Source organism: Gorilla gorilla, chromosome 17, assembly GCF_029281585.2.
Source record: "Gorilla gorilla gorilla isolate KB3781 chromosome 17, NHGRI_mGorGor1-v2.1_pri, whole genome shotgun sequence".
Taxonomy (NCBI): Eukaryota; Metazoa; Chordata; class Mammalia; order Primates; family Hominidae; genus Gorilla; species Gorilla gorilla.
Genome location: NC_073241.2, coordinates 53,767,389 through 53,786,037, shown reverse-complemented (window position 1 = coordinate 53,786,037; position 18,649 = coordinate 53,767,389). Strand labels below are relative to the sequence as shown.

At 41.0% G+C, this 18,649-nt stretch overlaps 1 pseudogene; it reads left to right on the top strand.

Moving 5' to 3' along the window:
• The first annotated feature begins 6,043 nt into the window (after nt 1-6,043).
• On the top strand, nt 6,044-18,438 carry LOC101139419 (eukaryotic initiation factor 4A-III-like; annotated as a pseudogene).
• The last annotated feature ends 211 nt before the right edge of the window (nt 18,439-18,649 follow it).

The following is an 18,649-nucleotide window of genomic DNA, read 5'->3' as shown; positions in this document are numbered from 1 at the left end:
ACCACCCAAGCAGTATTATGATCTCTCATTCTATTATGAAGAGACTCAGGCTCAGATAGACTAAGTAACTTGCTCAATATCCACACAATTAACCATGTGTTGGAGCCACAACTCTAAAAGCAGTACATCTAATCACTATGCTATGCTGCCTCCCTGTTTGAGTTGCTTAATTGGCCCCAAGTCTCATGGGAATGGGAGCTCTATTGCACATCACTAGGATAAGGGCAAATGCAGTTAAGCTGTTCTCCACATAAGATGCCAAGCAACACTGGTCCCAGGCTGACTTCACACGAGCTTAGCCTTTAAAACTAAAATAAGCTAGCAAGTGCTAGGATCAAAAAATAAATAGCTAAAAAGTGTCAACGCTGATCAAAGAATAAAGTCAACAGTCACATACATTCATATCTAGTTTATACCACAGAGCAGTCATTGCTAAATAGAAATAACTCCTCTTGAAACCAAAATGCAGGATCAAAATAAATGAAAAACAAAACAGCTATTCTATTTTGGAAGTCAGTTATACAAGTTGGTTACATATGAAGGGGACTCATTTCTCTATGACTAGAAGGCGTTGGTGGTTATTTTAAGTCTTTGCTATGCTACATAGAGATTGTTTATGCAGCAAGCAGTTGCTACAGAGGCAGGGGCTGTAGAAGAAATGTGCATGCCTCAGCAGAGGCAAAGGAGTGTAGGGACCTGTCAACTGAAACTTGGTGTACTGAATAAAAATATTTATAGCACTACTTTATGGAGTGATCCACTTCCAAGGCATCAACTGCTTTCTGCAATATCGCATCACACTAAAAATGTTCCCTTCTGGGTCTACATATAGAGGAAGTTGAAATATGTTCTTATGAATATTGACATGATTGGAACAGATATTTGTAACTATACCTAAAATGTAGTTTAGGGGGCATAGGATTAAGAGTGCTGCAAACTGAAATTTTGGATATGTCTATTTCATATTGTGAAAAGGACCTCTGTATGCTTTTTTTTTTATTTCTTCCATGCCATTAGAAGGATATGTATGTTCTGCAATTTTAGGATAACCTTTTTGCTTTGCTGTTTAGTGATCTAGTGAAAAGACTGCACAGCTGACCATTTGTCTCTAAGATGCATCTAGAATGTTAATAACCCAGTTATCATATAACTTGCATTTGTTTAGAAAAATGAGACAGATCTCTTTTTTACCCATTTAGTTCAGTAAATGCTGTATGTTTAAAATATATATATATAAATGTTCCACCAGACCTAAGTTTCTCAGCCTTTGCACTATTGATCTATTAGGCTAAGTAAATCTTTGTTGTGGGGCAATTGTCCTGTGTGTTGCAGGGTTTTTAGCATCATCCCTGGTCTCTACTCACTAGATACCATCCCCCCAATGTGACAACCAAAAATATCTGCAGACATTGCCAAATGTCCTCTGGGAGGAAAATCACCCCAGCTAAAAATGATGCCTACACTATTCTATCAAGATCGAGCCCTGATATTCCTAAATTGTGGCAAAAAGCTATTGTCTTTACCAGAGGTCAGGGTGTTTCTGTTTGAGCTCTCCTTATCTAAGCATCTCAAATGCACTACCTGGAGGTTTGGCTCTCACAGGGCTGAGAATAATGACCAGGGCCAGGTGTACACAAAGAGAATTTTCTCCTCTAATATTTAAGTACAGCTTTATTTTTGTTTTGCAATTAACCTCTGCTCCACAGCCTTTAGTACATCTAGTAGTGTTGTCAAGGAGACAATCTCCAACTAGTAGATAACAGGTAGGCCAAGATAATTGGCCCTTGGTTCCTTTCTGCGGCTCCCACACACACACAGTGGACCTTGCTGCCTCCATAAATCAGGACTGGCTGCATGATTATTGTATCCAAATAAGAAACTCACAAATTCTAGTCTCCTTTCCTTACCTGGTTTAGAACTAAAGAGACACATTTAATTTGCTTCACCAGATCAAATAAAGAGGAAGTCTGGCAATAGCGATAAACCCCAGAGATCAGCTAAATTATGTCCCAACTTGACATTTATATGAGCACACGCCTCTCAATCTCCAGAGGTGATTAGACTAAGGTTATTTTGCTTGCACTTCATGCACGCACATCCCTAAAGACTCAGGGAAAGGGGTGGATGGTGACTAATACCATCAGTGATTTTATTCAAATGTTTTGTATTGCCAATATGCTGCCTAAAATGTTACTTAGGATGGAGAGCTGCATTTCAACAGAGTGCACGCAAAGCCTTTTACATTTTAGCATTAAGGTTTTCACACCAGCTCTCACTCAGAGCCTGAGCAAACCTTTCTGCTGTTGGGACACAGGATCATTGTTTCATATCTGGGCAGCATCCCACGTGGCATCCTCTACCTCCAGAGACAGAAATCATTTTGCTCAGAGATTTTGACTTAGTTCATTAACTCCAGAACCCTCAGGAGAAGGCTGAGACAGTGCATTGGAATGCAGATCGAACCACGCTGAGTCTCCTGCGTGCATGGGAAGGTGGTGAAAAGCACTTCTTTACCTCTACTCTGTGTCAAAAAACAAAAACCAAGAGAAAAATAACTTGTGCTTCATGAAAATCAAAATTAGAGCTGAAATGCCCAGTTGCCAACAGCAAGCCAAAACCAGCCTCTCTGTCCTGGCATGAGTTAAATCCAACTGATCGCATCCAGGATTGTTGCATTTATCCTGCCTCAATTTGTTCTTGAAAGGAGAACAACACGATCATAAAGGATTTCAGATTTCAGACCTGATAGTTTGAGGAATAGATACAGAATACATCTCAAAATGTACTATCTATTCGCGTGGAAAAGTAGTAAATTATTGTTGTTTTGGGGTTTTTTGGTTTTGTTTGTTTGTTTGTTTTGAGATGGAGTCTTGCTCTGTCTCCCAGGCTGGAGTGCAATGGTGTGATCTTGGCTCACTGCAACCTCCACCTTCCAGGTTCAAGTAATTCTCTTACCTCAGCCTCCCAAGTAGCTGGGACTACAGCCGCGTGCCAACACATCCAGCTAATTTTTGTATTTTTAGTAGAGACGGAGTTTCATCATGTTGGCCAGGCTGGTCTTGAATTCCTGACCTCAGGTGATCCACCTGCTTCAGCCTCCCAAAGTGCTGGGATTACAGGCATGAGCCACCTCACCTGGACAAATTATGATCGTTTTTTTAAAATAAATAAATTCCTCCAATCCAAAAGACATGTTTCAGCCTTGGTTAAAAAAATACATGGGTAGCAATTTAGTGTTATGAATTTTATAATTACTTTATCTGCAGCTTGTAAAATAAAACTTAAACCCTTTTAAATTGTAGAAATGTATATTGTTTCTCTTACTTCCCTGAATTCTCCTTTGCTCTTTATGTATTATTTAATCTATTCATAATAATGAATAGATTATTCATCCTCTATTTAGCAGAACTGTTCCAAATATTCTATCCTGTTGCTATTATGGTAGACCCTATCTAAGAACATGTGTTCCAATTTTAAGGTCCAAAAATACCTACAAGTGCCTATAAGAACAAAACACAAAATACTTTGGAAAGAGACATCCCTCATCGTGTCTAATCTCCCAATATCCTATTACACAGAAGTGTCAGGTGCAATGGAAACTCCACAATTCATTTTCCTCCTTTGCCTATATTTACCCTCACCTCAATCCACAAAGGATTTCAGGCAACTTACAAAAGTATATACATCACAAAAGAATAAAATAGTTGAAGGAATCAGGGCAAAGGCAAATGAGAATAGAAAGTTAGTAAAAACCAGAGGTAAGATCAGAATGCAGACAAACATAACATGGGGCCCTGTCCAGGTACAAGAAGTGACCCTGGAGAGTTCATTTAAGCTGCCTAATGGCCAAAGAGATGACAGAAAGACCATCCGTTGTGAGACTGAAAGTAAACTGTTCAAGAGCAGCCTGGTTGGATGTCAAGACCTGAGAGTAATCTCTCTGGTGGTGCCTCCTAAGGAGGGACCTCAACAGCATCTGAATTCATTTTTTTCATCTTCCTAACCTTTATCAAGGGAACGCCTAAGCACTCTCAAGTAAGACATGGATGCTCTCATTGTTAAAAATAATCACTGGGGAGGAAAACTTGGAGACACCATCCAGTGACTCATAGAGCTGCAAACGTTTTTCCTTCTTACTCCTTGTGTCTTACAGTTTTATTACATGCTTTTTGGTCCCCTTTCTGTAGCATGCTTGCTAACTCTCCCATCGTATAGATAAAGGTCTAGCCGCCCTAAAAACCCACTCTTTGAAAGTTGTGTATAACCTTGGAGCACCGGCCCCCAGACTGAAGAAGACTTCACATGAATCAGGACCTGCAGTGCCATAAAAACACATTTTGCTCTAAAATACACCCTGCCAATGTTCATGGAAAATTGTGCAAACTCTAGATTGTTTTACTCGTAGCTTCCTATAGTGCTTAAGTCCTACCTAGAATAATTCACCCTCAGTGAAACCTTTTTTTGGGGGGAGGGGACATATCATGGAAAAAAGCAGGCAACTGAGAGTAATAATGAATATTACATGCTCTTGTAAAGAATGTCTTCAAAGGAGGGGAGCCTTGCCAGCATTACTGAGTAATGATCTTTGAACACAGTATTAAAGTCATAGCATGAAGGAAGGGAGATAAAATATTTAATGACACCTGATATTCCCAGCTCTTGCAAAAAGCCAAGAACTGGTCACAGTTTACCAGTAGCTGCACATTTTAATATCATTAGACAACAATTTTTTCCAATCAGAGTAATAAAGTTAGTTACCAAAATCACGGGGTGGTAGAAAGGAAGGGAAATAAAGCAGGTTATAAACTGCTTGGAAATCCTGTCTTTTCCAATTGACTTTTAATATGAATGTGGAAACTGGGCTCAACAATCAAATGACTTTTAATATGAATGTGGAAACTGGGCTCAACAATCAATTGACTCACTTGGTTCACAGATCGGCCAGAGCCTCAGTAAATATTGAGGATGTTTCTATAAAACAATTTTTGACAAATCATGTTCAGGACAAATCCTTTAAAACCCCCCTCACCTCCTGGGACACAAGTGTGGTCAGAAGTCCTTTTTGGCTCTAGTGTGTCATTGCCCTCAAATCTTCTAATCCCGCCAATATGAATCAGTTAAAGGAGAGTTACATATCTGGAATTTTGCACCAGGCAACTAAGTGCTTCAAGAGGATGGGGTGGAGGTAGATAAGTAGGTACTAGGTCGATAAGGCAAGGAGATCTGTTCTGTCACAAGAAGAAAACCAGGCAGGAGCAGTGGGCAAACAGAAACCAGCCTATAGAAGGACAATTTACTGAGATATCAACTTGCCTGGGTTCTCAAGGAATATTCCTCTCATCCTCTGCTGCACCATCCCCCTCCAAATAGCAAGGTCCTTACTGTTCTTGCCACAGAAATTTGAGAAAATATAAGCTACTTAAAGTCTACTTAGAGCCAATTTTTTTGTAAAAGCCTGCGTTGTTTTGTTTTGTTTTAAGATACAGAGTGTATCAATTTTCTAGGACTGCTACAACTAAGGCCACAGACTGGGCGGCTTAAACAACAGAGATTTATTTTCTCACAGTTTTAGAGGCTGGAAGTCTGAGGTCAAGGTGTCGGCAGGGTTGGTTTCTTCTGAAGGCTCTCTCCTTGGCTTGCCTGGTGGCTGCATTCTTGCTGTGTGTTCCATGCTCATCTCTCTGGGCTGCATCTGTCTGGTGTCTCTCCCTGTGTTCTAATCTCCCCTTCTTACAAAGACACCAAGCTTATTGGATTACGGCCCACATGGATGACCTCATGTTTACTTAATTACCTCTTTAAAGGCCCTATCTGCAAAAACAGTCACGTTCTAAGGTGCTGTAGCACTTCAACATACGAATTTGGAGGAGCCCAAAGTTCAGCCCATAACACAGAGAAACATATTTTGGAGAATGAAGAGAGGCATATAAGTCCTGTGGGAAGCTCGCATCCACACCCGTTTCAGGGAGTACCCAGGGAGGTGATAAGACCTTGAAGGTGTTGCTCTGGGAGACACCTAGAGAGGACAGACCTAAGTACAACGATGTCTCGGCCTCCTTCGGGATTCCTGGGCCCAAAGACATGGCACACAAGTAGCAGAGCCTCCCGATCTGAAGGCGGGGACACTAAGAATTTCTGTGGTCACAGGAATAGGCTGGTGGCCAATGACCAGATGGTCATCCCTGATGCTCAGGCTCTAATGCCCAAATTCTTTGCACTATTCACGGGTAGGATCCCACAGGGAGCCTCAGCAGTGACCAATATTGAATTTCTAGACAGCCGGGTGGATAGGGGCTCTGCAACAGATTTACATTAGTTTAAAGAAAACATAGAATGTGATATTTCTTGTTGCTTACAGAATGAATTTACACCTGCAAGAGTTATGTCAGGATGTATATAAAGTTTAGGAAATAATAAAACAAAATAGAAACTAAGCCCATATTTATACAATAAGCCAACCAGGGCATCTAAAACTGCACAGAAGCAGGACAGAGTTTAAATTAAGAGGTCTTGGAGTACAAAATAATTTATTTGGATGTAAAAGGCAAAAGTGAGTCAGGTCTCTTGACCTATTCCAACAATACACTAATCTTTTTCATAAATGATAATAACTGTAGTTCTACGTTCTAGGAGCCGACCCCGTCCAATCACTTCAGTACTCTTTTTTTTTTTTTTTTTTTTTTTTTTTTTTTTTTTGAGATGAAGTCTTGCTCTGTCACCCAGTCTGGAGTGCAGTGGCACAATCTCGGCTCACTGCAATCTCCGTCTCCCGGGTCCAAGTGATTCTCCTGCCTCAGCCTCCCTAGTAGCCAGGACTACAGGCGCCTGCCACCATGCTAGGCTAATTTTTGTATTTTTAGCAGAGATAGGGTTTCATCATGTAGGCCAGGATGGTCTTGAACTCCTGAGCTCAGGTGATCCAGCTGCCTCAGCCTCCCGAAGTGCTGGGATTACAGACATGAGTCACCGAGCCCGGCCTCTCATTTAATTTGAAATTGTTATCATAGCTCTCCTGTGTATCTCAGTATTTTAGCATTATTTGTGATCTTAGGTATCTCTTGTTGACACAATCCTCCTCCTTAAATGATAAACTTCATGAGAGCAGGATCTCTATTTTCTACTTCTTTTGGACTGCTTCATCGTAGCTAGAGAAATTTTGCTCAGTTAATTCCAGGTGACAGCAATGACCAAGAAGTCTTTCTTTTCTTCCCTCCATAAGCATTAAACAGAGCCTGTGTGACCCTTTGTATTCCTGAGACAGAATGGGGAGTGAAATCTCCCTGTTTTTCCATTAACACAAATTAAGGACATTTTCAGAAAAATTTTCTGGCAGGTAGCTAAGTTCTAGAAGGATCACTGGAAGAAAAAAGAGGTCTGGCATTGAGAAAAATAAGAGAAACCAGAAAAGAGGCAGATTCCAGAGAAAAAGCACAAGAACATAATTAGTTCAGTTTAGGGTAATACAAGCACTTGAAAGTCCTCTCCACCCCTACACCCACCCCATCCCCAGCCAAGTAATGTGCTTTTTCTAAGCCCTGACTTCTGAACCACTAAAAAAATAAAACAGTAAAGCAAATAGGAAATTAAAACATCCCCATTATTTAAAATAAGGTTGATATTATAGAACACAGTGTATACCTGCAGGCCAGTGGATTCGCTCAGGTTGAGCCCCGAATTAGACTGCTGCTTGTCCTCCCCACCCTGGGAGGACTGGGTGCCCTTTACCTCCCATGGTAGTGCAAGGACTTTCCCACTAAGCCTCCTGAAGGTCAAGAGGAACCAAGACCACATGCTCTCCAAGAGCAGCTCGCCAATCAGGGAGTTTTCTCCTCTCCAAAGTGGAGAGGGAGTACAAAGAGGCTGAAAATGTTGTACTAACGCACATGACTTCCCATAGAAGAAAATATCAGGAGTGAAGAAGATGTGTTCTCTCCCAACGGACATGTTGAGCATAAGGTCCTAAAGACAAGCCAGTGGAGCCATCCCACAAGTGACTGTAGAGGGATGAGGGGGTGTTCAGGATTGAGGTCTGGGCTGGGATATGCCCTGGTTATTGGTAGTGGACACATAGTGATGGAAACCAAGAACTGAGATGCACTTCCTCAGAAAGGGGATGTAGAATGTGAGGAAAGGGGGAGTGGGACTAGAGCCCTTAGGAAGATGAGCATTCAGGGGTAGAGAAGACAAAGAGAAGCCAGGGAAGAAACGAAGAAGGAAGCGTCCAAGAGCTAGCAGAATAAGGGCAGAATGTTGTCGTGAGAGCCAAGAAAAGGAGAGAAGAAAAGAGTGAGCAATAATGACCAACGACAGGAATCGGGAATGGCTCGGGCAGTTGGTGGCCTGGAGAGCACTTCTACCCACTTCTGAAGGGTAGTTTTGAGATGACAACCTAATTGTAGTGGGTTGAGAAATGGATAGAAGTTGAGGGAAACCTATTCCCCGCCCTCAAGGAGAGGAGAGCTTGGTGGCAGCTATGGATAATTAAACAAGCAATTACAAAAGGCATGGTCTTTGACTTGGATTCATGCATGTGTCCCCAAAAGGTCCAAAAAAATCATGGACGAAGCTACATGCGCCTCATCTGGATGTGCATTAATCTGGAAGAGATGTATAGCTTTCATAAAATCCAATTGCCTAACATGAGGAAACAAGAAAACAGGCTACTAAGTAGAGACAGGTCAGGATCCTAAGCCCTCAGAAAGGACAAGTTTATAGTTAAGGTCCTAGGTCATGGCAGCCAAGTAGGGTAGGAAAATAACTGAATCCAGAAAGTCAACTACATTAGTCCATTTTCATACTGCTATAAAGAACTTTCCTGAGACTGGGTAGCTTATGAAGGAAAGAGGTTTAATTGACTTACAGTTTTGCATGGCTGGGGAAGCCTCAGGAAACTTAACAATCATGGCGGAAGGGGAAGCAGACACCTTCTTCACAAGGCAGTAGGAGAGAGAAGTGCAAAGGACGAACTTCCAAACACTTATAAAACTATCAGATCTCTTGAGAACCCACTCACTATTACAAGAACAGCATGGGGGAAACCGATGCCATGATCCAATTACCTGCCTCCCTAGACATGTAGGAATTACAGGTCCCTACCTTGACACGTGGGAATTACAATTCAAGATGAGATTTGGGTGGGGACACAGAGCCAAACCATATTAACAACTCTTACAGAGGTGTTTCACTAATTGATACCTGGGGGGCACTTGAGGGGTCAGGTGAGGAAGTCTTGGTAAAAGAATAGGAGAAACTAAAGCAATGAGAAAGACAGAAAGCCAGAGCTGTCATCCATGAATTTCACAAATATCTGATAAGTGCCTGCATGTCCTAGGCAGGGTGCAATGCCTTGGATACATCCTTCATGGAGCTTACATTCTAAGAGCTTTTGTGTTTAAAATTAGATGCTGAAACTTGAGATTTCGCAGGTGAAAACAGCTCTTTCACTATACCAAGTTAGATTTGCTCAATTATTTCATTCTTAAATCACCATGTTCCCACTTGGAGGGCAGAAAAAAAGAAAAAGAAAGAAAGAAAAACCATGCATGGTGATTAACCCACCAAGCTGCCAGTTCAATCTCCCGTGCGCTCCTTTGAGTCATGAGGGAACAAGGAAAAATCAGGATGACAATAAAAAGAGAGAGAAAATTAATATGTTAAAACTTTACATTTCAACTTTGAACTGACATTGCAGCAAGGCTCTTTCCAGCTGCTTTGTCTGGCCATGTCAAGAAGTGACCATGATTTATGGTGCCACCTCCGTAATTTCAATGCTCTTGATCTCCCACCGGAAGCAGTGACAAGTAAGGTTAACTGCTGTGTAAAAAGACAGTATGAGTAATGCTTCATGCACAGAGCTGGCACTGATCTACAGCGTGGGGGTGAAGTTGGGGGAGGAAGCAGGGATGTCAGCCATTGGTTAAATCCCTTCCGAACAGCAATCTCCCAAATGCCCTAACACCTTCTGGAACAGTCAGGACTTGTGTGGAAAAATACCCTGAATTGTGTTAGGACCTTTTGCCTTATCCTTGTTCCCTTACAAACATGCAAACAGCCAACTTGACTGATAATTACATTCTGTATTGTTAATAACAGCTAACACTAAGTGTCCGTGCCATGCCAGATCCTGTCTACTTGGCTTATAGTCATTGCTCCAGTTAATCCTCCTCTTATCAGCCCCCATGGCCATCCCCATTCACAGATGAGAAGAATGAGGCTCAAAAGATTAAACAGCTCACCCAAGAGTGTGAAGCCAAGCCAGGATTTGAGCCCAGATCGTCTGACAGCAGGAGACCCCTATATTAGTCAATTCTTGTTTATTTAATCCCATCTATTTATTTTTACGTGTATTTTTTTTCTTTAGCCAGCATACATACATTTCTTTTTTTTTTTTTTTTTTTTTTTTTGAGATGGAGTTTCACTCTTGTCGCCCAGGCTGGAGTGCAATGGTGCAATCTTGGCTCACTGCAACCTCTGCCTCCCAGGTTCAAGAGATTCTCATGCCTCAGCCTCCCAAGTAGCTGGGATTACAGGCACCTGCCACCAGTCCCGGCTAATTTTTTTTTCTATTTTTAGTAGAGACGGGGTTTCACCATGTTGGCCAGGCTGGTCTCCAACTTCTGGCCTCAAGTGATCCACCTGCCTCAGCCTCCCAAAGTGCTGGGATAACAGGCATGAGCCACCATGCCCAGCCTGCTTACATATATTTCTAAAGGATTACTTGCTCTGCCACTAGTGAGTAGACTTGGGTATGTGTCACTATAGAAAATCATTCATTTAATCTTCCAAAGCCACAGTTTGCTTTGGTAAACAGGATCTAGATCAAAAATTGTTGTATATGCAAATATTCTTTGAAGGCTAATTACTTTTTCATATGCTTATGTCTCATTTCTCCTAAATAAGGGAAAAAGAAAGGAGGAACTAACATCAGTTGAACAACTACTTCACGCTAAACATTGTTTCAGGTGCAGAAAGCCTCACAATAACCCCACCAGGTAGATATCTTTATCCCCATTTTATAAATTGGGAAATTGAGGCTCAAGAAAGTCAAGGACATTTTCCAGGTGTAACTGTGTGAGAGGTAGAAGTGGGCTCAAGGGCCTCAGTGATTCCTCATCAGGACTGACACGTACTATGGATCTCTTAGTAACTTTCAGTGTCTCATACTCTATTTTACCTACAGGTGAGCAGAAATTAAAGGGAAAGGAGAAAGAAAAGAAGAGAATAAATTAAGGAGCAGGGTGAGAGTTGGCTTCAAAGATTAGATATCCCTGAAACACTGAAGAAATGGCTTCTCTGCTTTCCAAATTTCCTCAAGATCTGTCCTAAGTCTTATCAGGGAATGTTTGTTTGTTTGGTTTGTTTGTTGTTTGTTTTTGACAGGGTTTTGCTCTGTTACCCAGGCTGGAGCATAGTGCCACAATCACAACTCACGGCAGCCTCAACCTCCTGGGCTCAATCAATCCTCCCGCCTCAGCCTCCTGAGTAGCTGGGACTACAGGCTGAAGCCCCTATTCCTGGCTGTTACCGGAGAGTTTGGATTACAGTTGTCTGGACAACAACCTTGAGATGCTACACTCAGTTTCTTGCCTGGCAAAAAGCCAAACTCCCTCCAGCTCCCGGCGCATGCACAGTACCTGTGTGAGGTTTTCTTTCCAAAGCGCCTGCGAACAAGGTCAAGGCTGTGCTGCTATTGGGATTTTGTCTCGCACAGTAACTCAGCTGACAGTGACTGGGTTCCTAGAGAAGGAGCTAGGGACCTACCTGCCTCTCTTCACACAAACATCGTCTCAGTCTTATCTTCTCAACTCTTTCACTGCACTGAAGAGTTCTTGAAAGTCAGTTCAAATCTCACTTCAAACTCTTTTTCGCTTAGAGAAATAAAAATGCTGTTGTTTTTGTCTAATGGAAGTACTGTGCTGTGACTGGATCTGTAACAACGGCGTGTCAAAATGCCAAAAAAGTGTGTCAAAAATAACATTTAAAAAAACTCAGGGGAGACATGTTATAGTCCTAAATGAGCATTTTTATTTCTCTGTGTTGAAATGTGTTCGTTTCCTCTCCAGGGTCTTAATAAACCTCAAAGAAACACACAACACTTAATGAACACAGTTTCAGGGCCAATTCAGTTCTTGATATCCCATTACTGTCAAAACATCTCTCGCTTGTATTTGTGAGTTCTCCTCTTCCAAGTCTTTCTCTTCAATTTCTTCTTCACTGGATGCTTATTTTCCCTAAATCTTGAACCTCTGAAGTATATGTATATTGCCATGAAGTTAATCAACTAAAAAGAATTAATTTCAATTTATTTTCTTTGTCATTGTTGAGGAAATATCATCAACTATTTCCTGACACATTAAGATAAAAGTCAAATTCACGGCAATCCCATGTTGCCAAGGGTTTGTTTATTTAATTTAATGGGCTTTCAAATAATATTCAAGAGAGTCTATATAGGCAATATGCTCACCTCCCATGATTTGGCTGGGAAAAGATAAGAATATCTAAATTTTAGAGCCCATTCAGCTAAATTCAAAGTATCATAGTGTTGGCTGGGTGCAGTGGCTCACACCTGTAGTTCCAGCACTTTGGGAGGCCGAGGTGAGCAGATCACTTGAGCTCAGGAGTTCAAGACCAGTCTGGCCAACATGGCAAAAGCTGGTCTCTACTAAAAATACAAAAATTAGCCAGGCATGTGGGGGTGTGCCTATAATCCCACTTACTTGGGAGGCTGAGGCAGGAGAATTGCTTGAACCCAGGAGGCGAATGTTGCAGTGAGCTGAGATCTCGACACTGCACTCCAGCCTGGGTGACAGAGTGAGACTCTCTCAAACAAAAAAAAAAAGTATCATGGTGTTTCTTTGCATAATTTGTAGAGGAAATATTTACTTCTATCAAGACCCATGGTGAAGATTTGATCTAACACCAGGAAGCTCCTTGAATTTCCTGGTTCTATCACTTCATCCACTGCTTGTTGTCTACTTTGCTTTCTCACTGCAGCGGCAAACACATGACCCAGGCAGAAAAATCAAAATCAGGATGTCTCCATTTCCTGAGCAAGGCAATTGAAAAGCAGGTGGACCTGTGGCATAGCAAAGCCATAGGTTTTTTTTTAAGAATTATTTTAGGCCAGGTGCAGTAGCTCATGCCTGTAATCCCAGCACTTTGAGAGGCCGAGGCAGGCAGATCGCTTGAGCTCAGGAGTTTGAGACCAGCCTGGCTCTACTCTGTCTCAAAAGAAAAAAAAATTATTTTGATAGTAGGAGGGAAAAGATGTAAGGTCTCTTCTTAGTTCAAGAAGAATGAAGAATGAGGTAAGCCTAAGTCTGGCACAGCTGGTGGCCGTTTTGCCTGGATGTGAAGAATGGCTTTCTAAGCATGAAGTTAACAAAGGTAGCCAAGAGCCAAAAAATAAAGAACAGTCTTGATCATAGTGTTTGAACTCATAGATTCTGCTCTACCCAAAGTCAGATCCACCCTCTTAGATTTCCAATTACATCAGCCAATTCATTTCTTTTTGTGTCCATGTTAGTTGAATTTTGCTTCTCAGCATTCCTGAATAACATACCTGATTCTTCCCACAGGTACCCAGAAAGAGTGTTTCATAAGCTAGAAGGCACAGTGGTTCCATGTGCGTGGGTTTTGTACCTTCCTGTTGCTATAACTGAATCCTGCAAAGATGCAAGGTGCTTTTACCCAGATGGTTTTCCCACAGAAATGGACTAAAATTGAAGATCTGCCCACTTCTCATCCCTTTCTGGTTTTTTTATTTCTTTTTTTAAATTTTTTATCTTCCTCATCTCTTTAATAATAACTTTTTACTGCAGAAGAGCACTGATTGCCTTCCCCATGCTACATTTGCTAGGTGTTCTGATACAACTATGATGGGGCAGCAAACAAGTACAATCTTTCTATACTACGCAGCAGTAGCAATAAGGATCAAAGTCTTTGAAATACCCATACCATTGGGATTATTCCAAAAATACTAAGAAACCCATTGATATTAATGGATCAAGAGCGAAAATCCATACAACTGTCTCCATAAATGTTGAAAAGGCATTTCAGGCCTGGTGTGGTGGCTCACTCCTGTAATCACAGCACTTTGGGAGGCCGAGGTGGGCGGATCATGAGGTCAGGAGTTCAAGACCAGCCTGGCCAACATGGCAAAACCCCGTCTCTACTAAAAATACAAAAAATTAGCTGGGCATAGTGGTGTGCACCTGTAATCCCAGCTACTCAGGTGGTTGAGGCAGGAGAATCACTTGAACCCAGGAGGCGGAGGTTGCAGTGAGCCGACACCACGCCACGATACTGTGGCCTGGGTGACAGAGTGAGACTTCATCTCAAAAAAAAAAAAAAAAAAAGCATTTGAAAATTTCTTTTTTTTTTAAATTTCAATATCTACTTTAATTTTTTTATCTTAACAAAATAGGAAAAGATGGGTAAACTTCCTTAGCATGATAAAATACATCTATTTCAATCTCCCATCATGCTTACTGAGAAAAAATTATACATAGTCTCAAAAAAATGAGAAACAAAACAAAGATGCCCATTTTATCAACTACTATATAACATTATAATGGGGATATCAGCCAATATAACAAAATAAGAAAAAGAAATGAGGCATAAAAATGAGAAAACAGGCTGGGCACGGTGGCTCACACCTGTAATCTCAGCACTTTGGGAGGCCAAGTTGGGCGGATTGCTTGAGCTCAGGAGTTGGAGACCACCGTGGGCAACATGGCAAAACCCCATCTCTATAAAAAATACAAAAAAATTAGCTGGGCAAGGTGGTGTGCCCCTGTAGTTCCAGCTACTCAAGAGGCTGAGGTGGGAGGAACACTTGAGCCTGGGAGGCAGAGGCTGCAGTGAGCAGAGATCATGCCACTGCACTCCAGCCTGGGTGACACAATGAGACCCTGTCTCAAAAGAAAAGAAAAAAAAAAAAGAGAGAGAGAGAGAAAGAAAAGAGGTAAAACTAGCATCATTTAAAATAATTTAATACTCTCTCAAGAAAATCCAAGTCAACTGTTTTAATAACACAAAGCTATTACTAAAACTAAGAACAAGCATAAGTGTGACCAGAAACAAAATTGTTATATAAAATTAATAGCCATCATATATTTACTGTTCAGGCAACTACTGGTTATATTGTAAAATGGAAGAAAAAGACTTGATTTGAAATAGCAAAAAAAAAAAAAAAAAAGTTGGGGGGCGGGGATAATATATCTAGGAATGAACTTAGCCAGAAGTATGAAAAATCTACATGAAGTAAAATTTTAAATGCTTCTAAGGGGCAAATAGACAGTAAATAAATGGAAAGACAACCATTCTCTGAAACAAGGAAAATCAAATTATAAAGATGTCATCTCTCCCCAAATTAATCAGAGAATTCAACACAACTCTAGTGAGCTGAGCATGGTGGCTCACGCCTGTAATCCCAGCACTTTGTGAGGCTGAGGCAGGCAAAGCACTTGAGGTCAGGAGTTGGAAACCAGCCTGGCCAATATGGTGAAACCCCATCTCTACTAAAAATGCCAAAAATACTAGCCAGGTGTGGTGGCATGCCCCTGTAATCCCAGCTACCCAGGAGGCTGAGGCAGGAGAATTGCTTGAACCTGGGAGGTGGAGGTTGCAGTGAGCCGAGATGGCACCACTGCACTCCAGCCTGGGCGACAGAATGAGACTGTCTCAAAAGAAAAAGAAAAAGAAAAAAAAATCTCTAGTGAAAACACATATAATTAAGAAAAAAAACATAGGCAAAGCCATTCTAATGTTCCTATGGGAAAAAAAAAAAGGGGTCAAGACTGTTCAGAAAAATGTAAAGAATTTATCTGAAATGAAAAGCAAGAAAAAGAGTAATAATGAAAAAGAGCAATGCTGGGTGTTGACATATATTATAAAGCTAGAATAATTTTTAAAGTACACCACCATTCATGAAAAAAATACCAATAGAACATAACAGAAAAATTGATAAATAGACCCAAATACATAATATAAATTTAATATATGGGCTTTGGTTTTTGTTTTTGTTTTTTAAGACGGAGTTTCACTGTTGCGCAGGCTAGAGTGCAGCGGCACAGTCTCAGCTCACTGTAACCTCTGCCTCCCAGGTTCAAGCGATTCTCGTGCCTCAGCCTCTCAAGTAGCTGCAGTTACAGGAATGTACCACCACACCTGGCTAATTTTTGTATTTTTAATAGAGACAGGGTTTCACCGTGTTGGCCAGGCTGGTCTCAAACTCCTGACCTCAAGTGATCCGCCTGCCTCAGCCTCCCAAAGTGCTGGGATTACAGGCGTGAGCCACCGGGCAGGCCTAATTTAACATACGTTAATGCTGGCATTTTAAAATAACAGGGGAAAGGTAGTTTATACAATAAATAGTACAGGTTAACTATGTGAAAAAATATTCAGTTGTATCCCTATCTCACACTTTACACAAAAACAAATTTTAGATTGAGCAAAAATCTAAGTGTAAAATATAAACCCATAAAAATACCAAGGGAAAATAGAAAAATATATTTAAACTCTCCAAGTGGGAAAAGACGTTCTATGTATGTGACAAAACTCAGAACCCTGAAAATAAAAATTTGGAAGCTGGAACCATACATATAAAATATTTCTGAATGGCAAAAACACACAAATAAACAAACAAATAACATAAACAATTGAAAAGATAATCTAGGCCAAAAAACACACACTTGCAGATGATATCACAACCAAAGAGCTAAAATTTCCTCACTATGTAAAGAATGTCCTACAAATTAATAAGGAAAAAAACAAACAACCCAAAAGAAGACAGCCTGCTCAGGAAAGGAAATAATTAGCGACTTCCAAAAAAATGCTCGACTTCACTCAAAATAAAAGAAATCAAAATTATAATGAAATAACACTTCAACCTTCTAAACTGGCAAACTTCAATACATTTGATAATACACTTTGTAGATGGGAGTATAAGAAAACAGGCTCTCCTCATATCACTAATAGAAATATAAACTGACATAATCTCTATGGAGATAAATTTTGTAATATATATCAAAATGTTAGATGTTTGTATCTTTTAACTCATCAATTCCACTCCTAAGATCTTATCCTGTGGAAGTGAGATTCACGTAGCATGATTCAGTACAGCATTGTTTATTGCAGGAAAAAATTAGGAACAACTAAGTGTCCATCCGCAGGAGATGTACACTCAAACAGTACACAGCCATTAAAAAGAAAAATGCTAGTCCCAGCTACTCAGGAGGCTGAGTCAGGAGCATCACTTGCACCCAGGAGTTGGGGACTGTAGTGTGCTATGATCACGTCTTTCAATAGTTACTGCACTCCATCCAGCCTGGGTGACATAAAAATAATAAATAATAAAGCATGTCTTTACGCTGTGACACAGAATGATCTGCCAGATGCATGTGCTCATAATGCAAAGGATTTCTCTGAAAGGAAAAGCAAGAAACTGAAGCTGGACTCTTGGTGGCTGGAAGGTAGAGTGGGAAGACTTGGTTTCACTGTATAACCTTATGTATCTTTTGAATTTGTGTTTTATACATGTTTGTATTACTTACTGAAAATAATTAGGGAGCTTCCTGATAGCTTAACACATGGAGGTTCCTGGAGAGTGGCCCACTCAGGAGGGCTTGGAAGCTCCCAGCACCTTCCCCACTACCTTGCCCTACACATCTCTTCATCTGTATCCTTTGCAATATCCTTTATAATAAACAAGTAAACTTAATTTTCAAAGATCAGATTTGCGACATGTTCAGGTACTTGCCTCCAGTCACACAAGTAGTTCTCATCAGTGTTACACTGCCTCGCGAAATCCTAGAGATGACCAACAAGTACATGATGGACCCAATCCACATCTTGGTGAATTGACTCTGGAAGCCATCAAACAGCTTTTTGTGGCAGTGGAAAGAGAAGAGTGGAAATTCGACATCCCATGTGATCTCTACGAAATGCTAACTGTCATTCAGGTGGTCATCTTCTGTAACACCAAAAGGAAAGTTGACTGGCTGATGGAGAAAATGAGAGATGCTGCTCTCACCGTGTCCTGGATGCACAGAGACACACCTCAGAAAGGGCCACAGTCCGTCAGTAAGGAGTTCCCATCCGGCACCAGCACAGGGCTCATTTCTACAGATGTCTGGGCCGGGAGGTCAGATGTCCCTCAGGTGTCCCTCATCATTAACTATGACCTGCCCAAAAAAACAGAATTGTACTCACACAGAATTTGGAGATCAGGTCGATATGGCTGGAAGGCTGTGGCCATTAACTTTGTAAAGAATGACCAACATCTGCATCCTGAGAGACACTGAACAGTACTATTCCACTCAGACAGAAGTGGTGTCTATGAACATCACTGATCTGATCTGGAGAAGCAGTCCCACTACTCTAAAGATGAGTTGGAGACTGTTCATCTATTTTGGGCTCCTGTTTGGAAATATTTAGGAGCAGCTTCTATTTAGTGGGGTTTATGTGGACTATCTTTACATAGCTCCCCACCATACACCCCAGGAAAAGCTCTGGAGATCCTGCCATGTCTTCTTATCCATATGTAATTAATGCATTGCTCCAAGTCTTTCTCACTAAACATTTAAAACTTTTCCCATAAAAATAATAGTAATTAGAATTATTCAAATTATTAAATTATTTTTAAAAA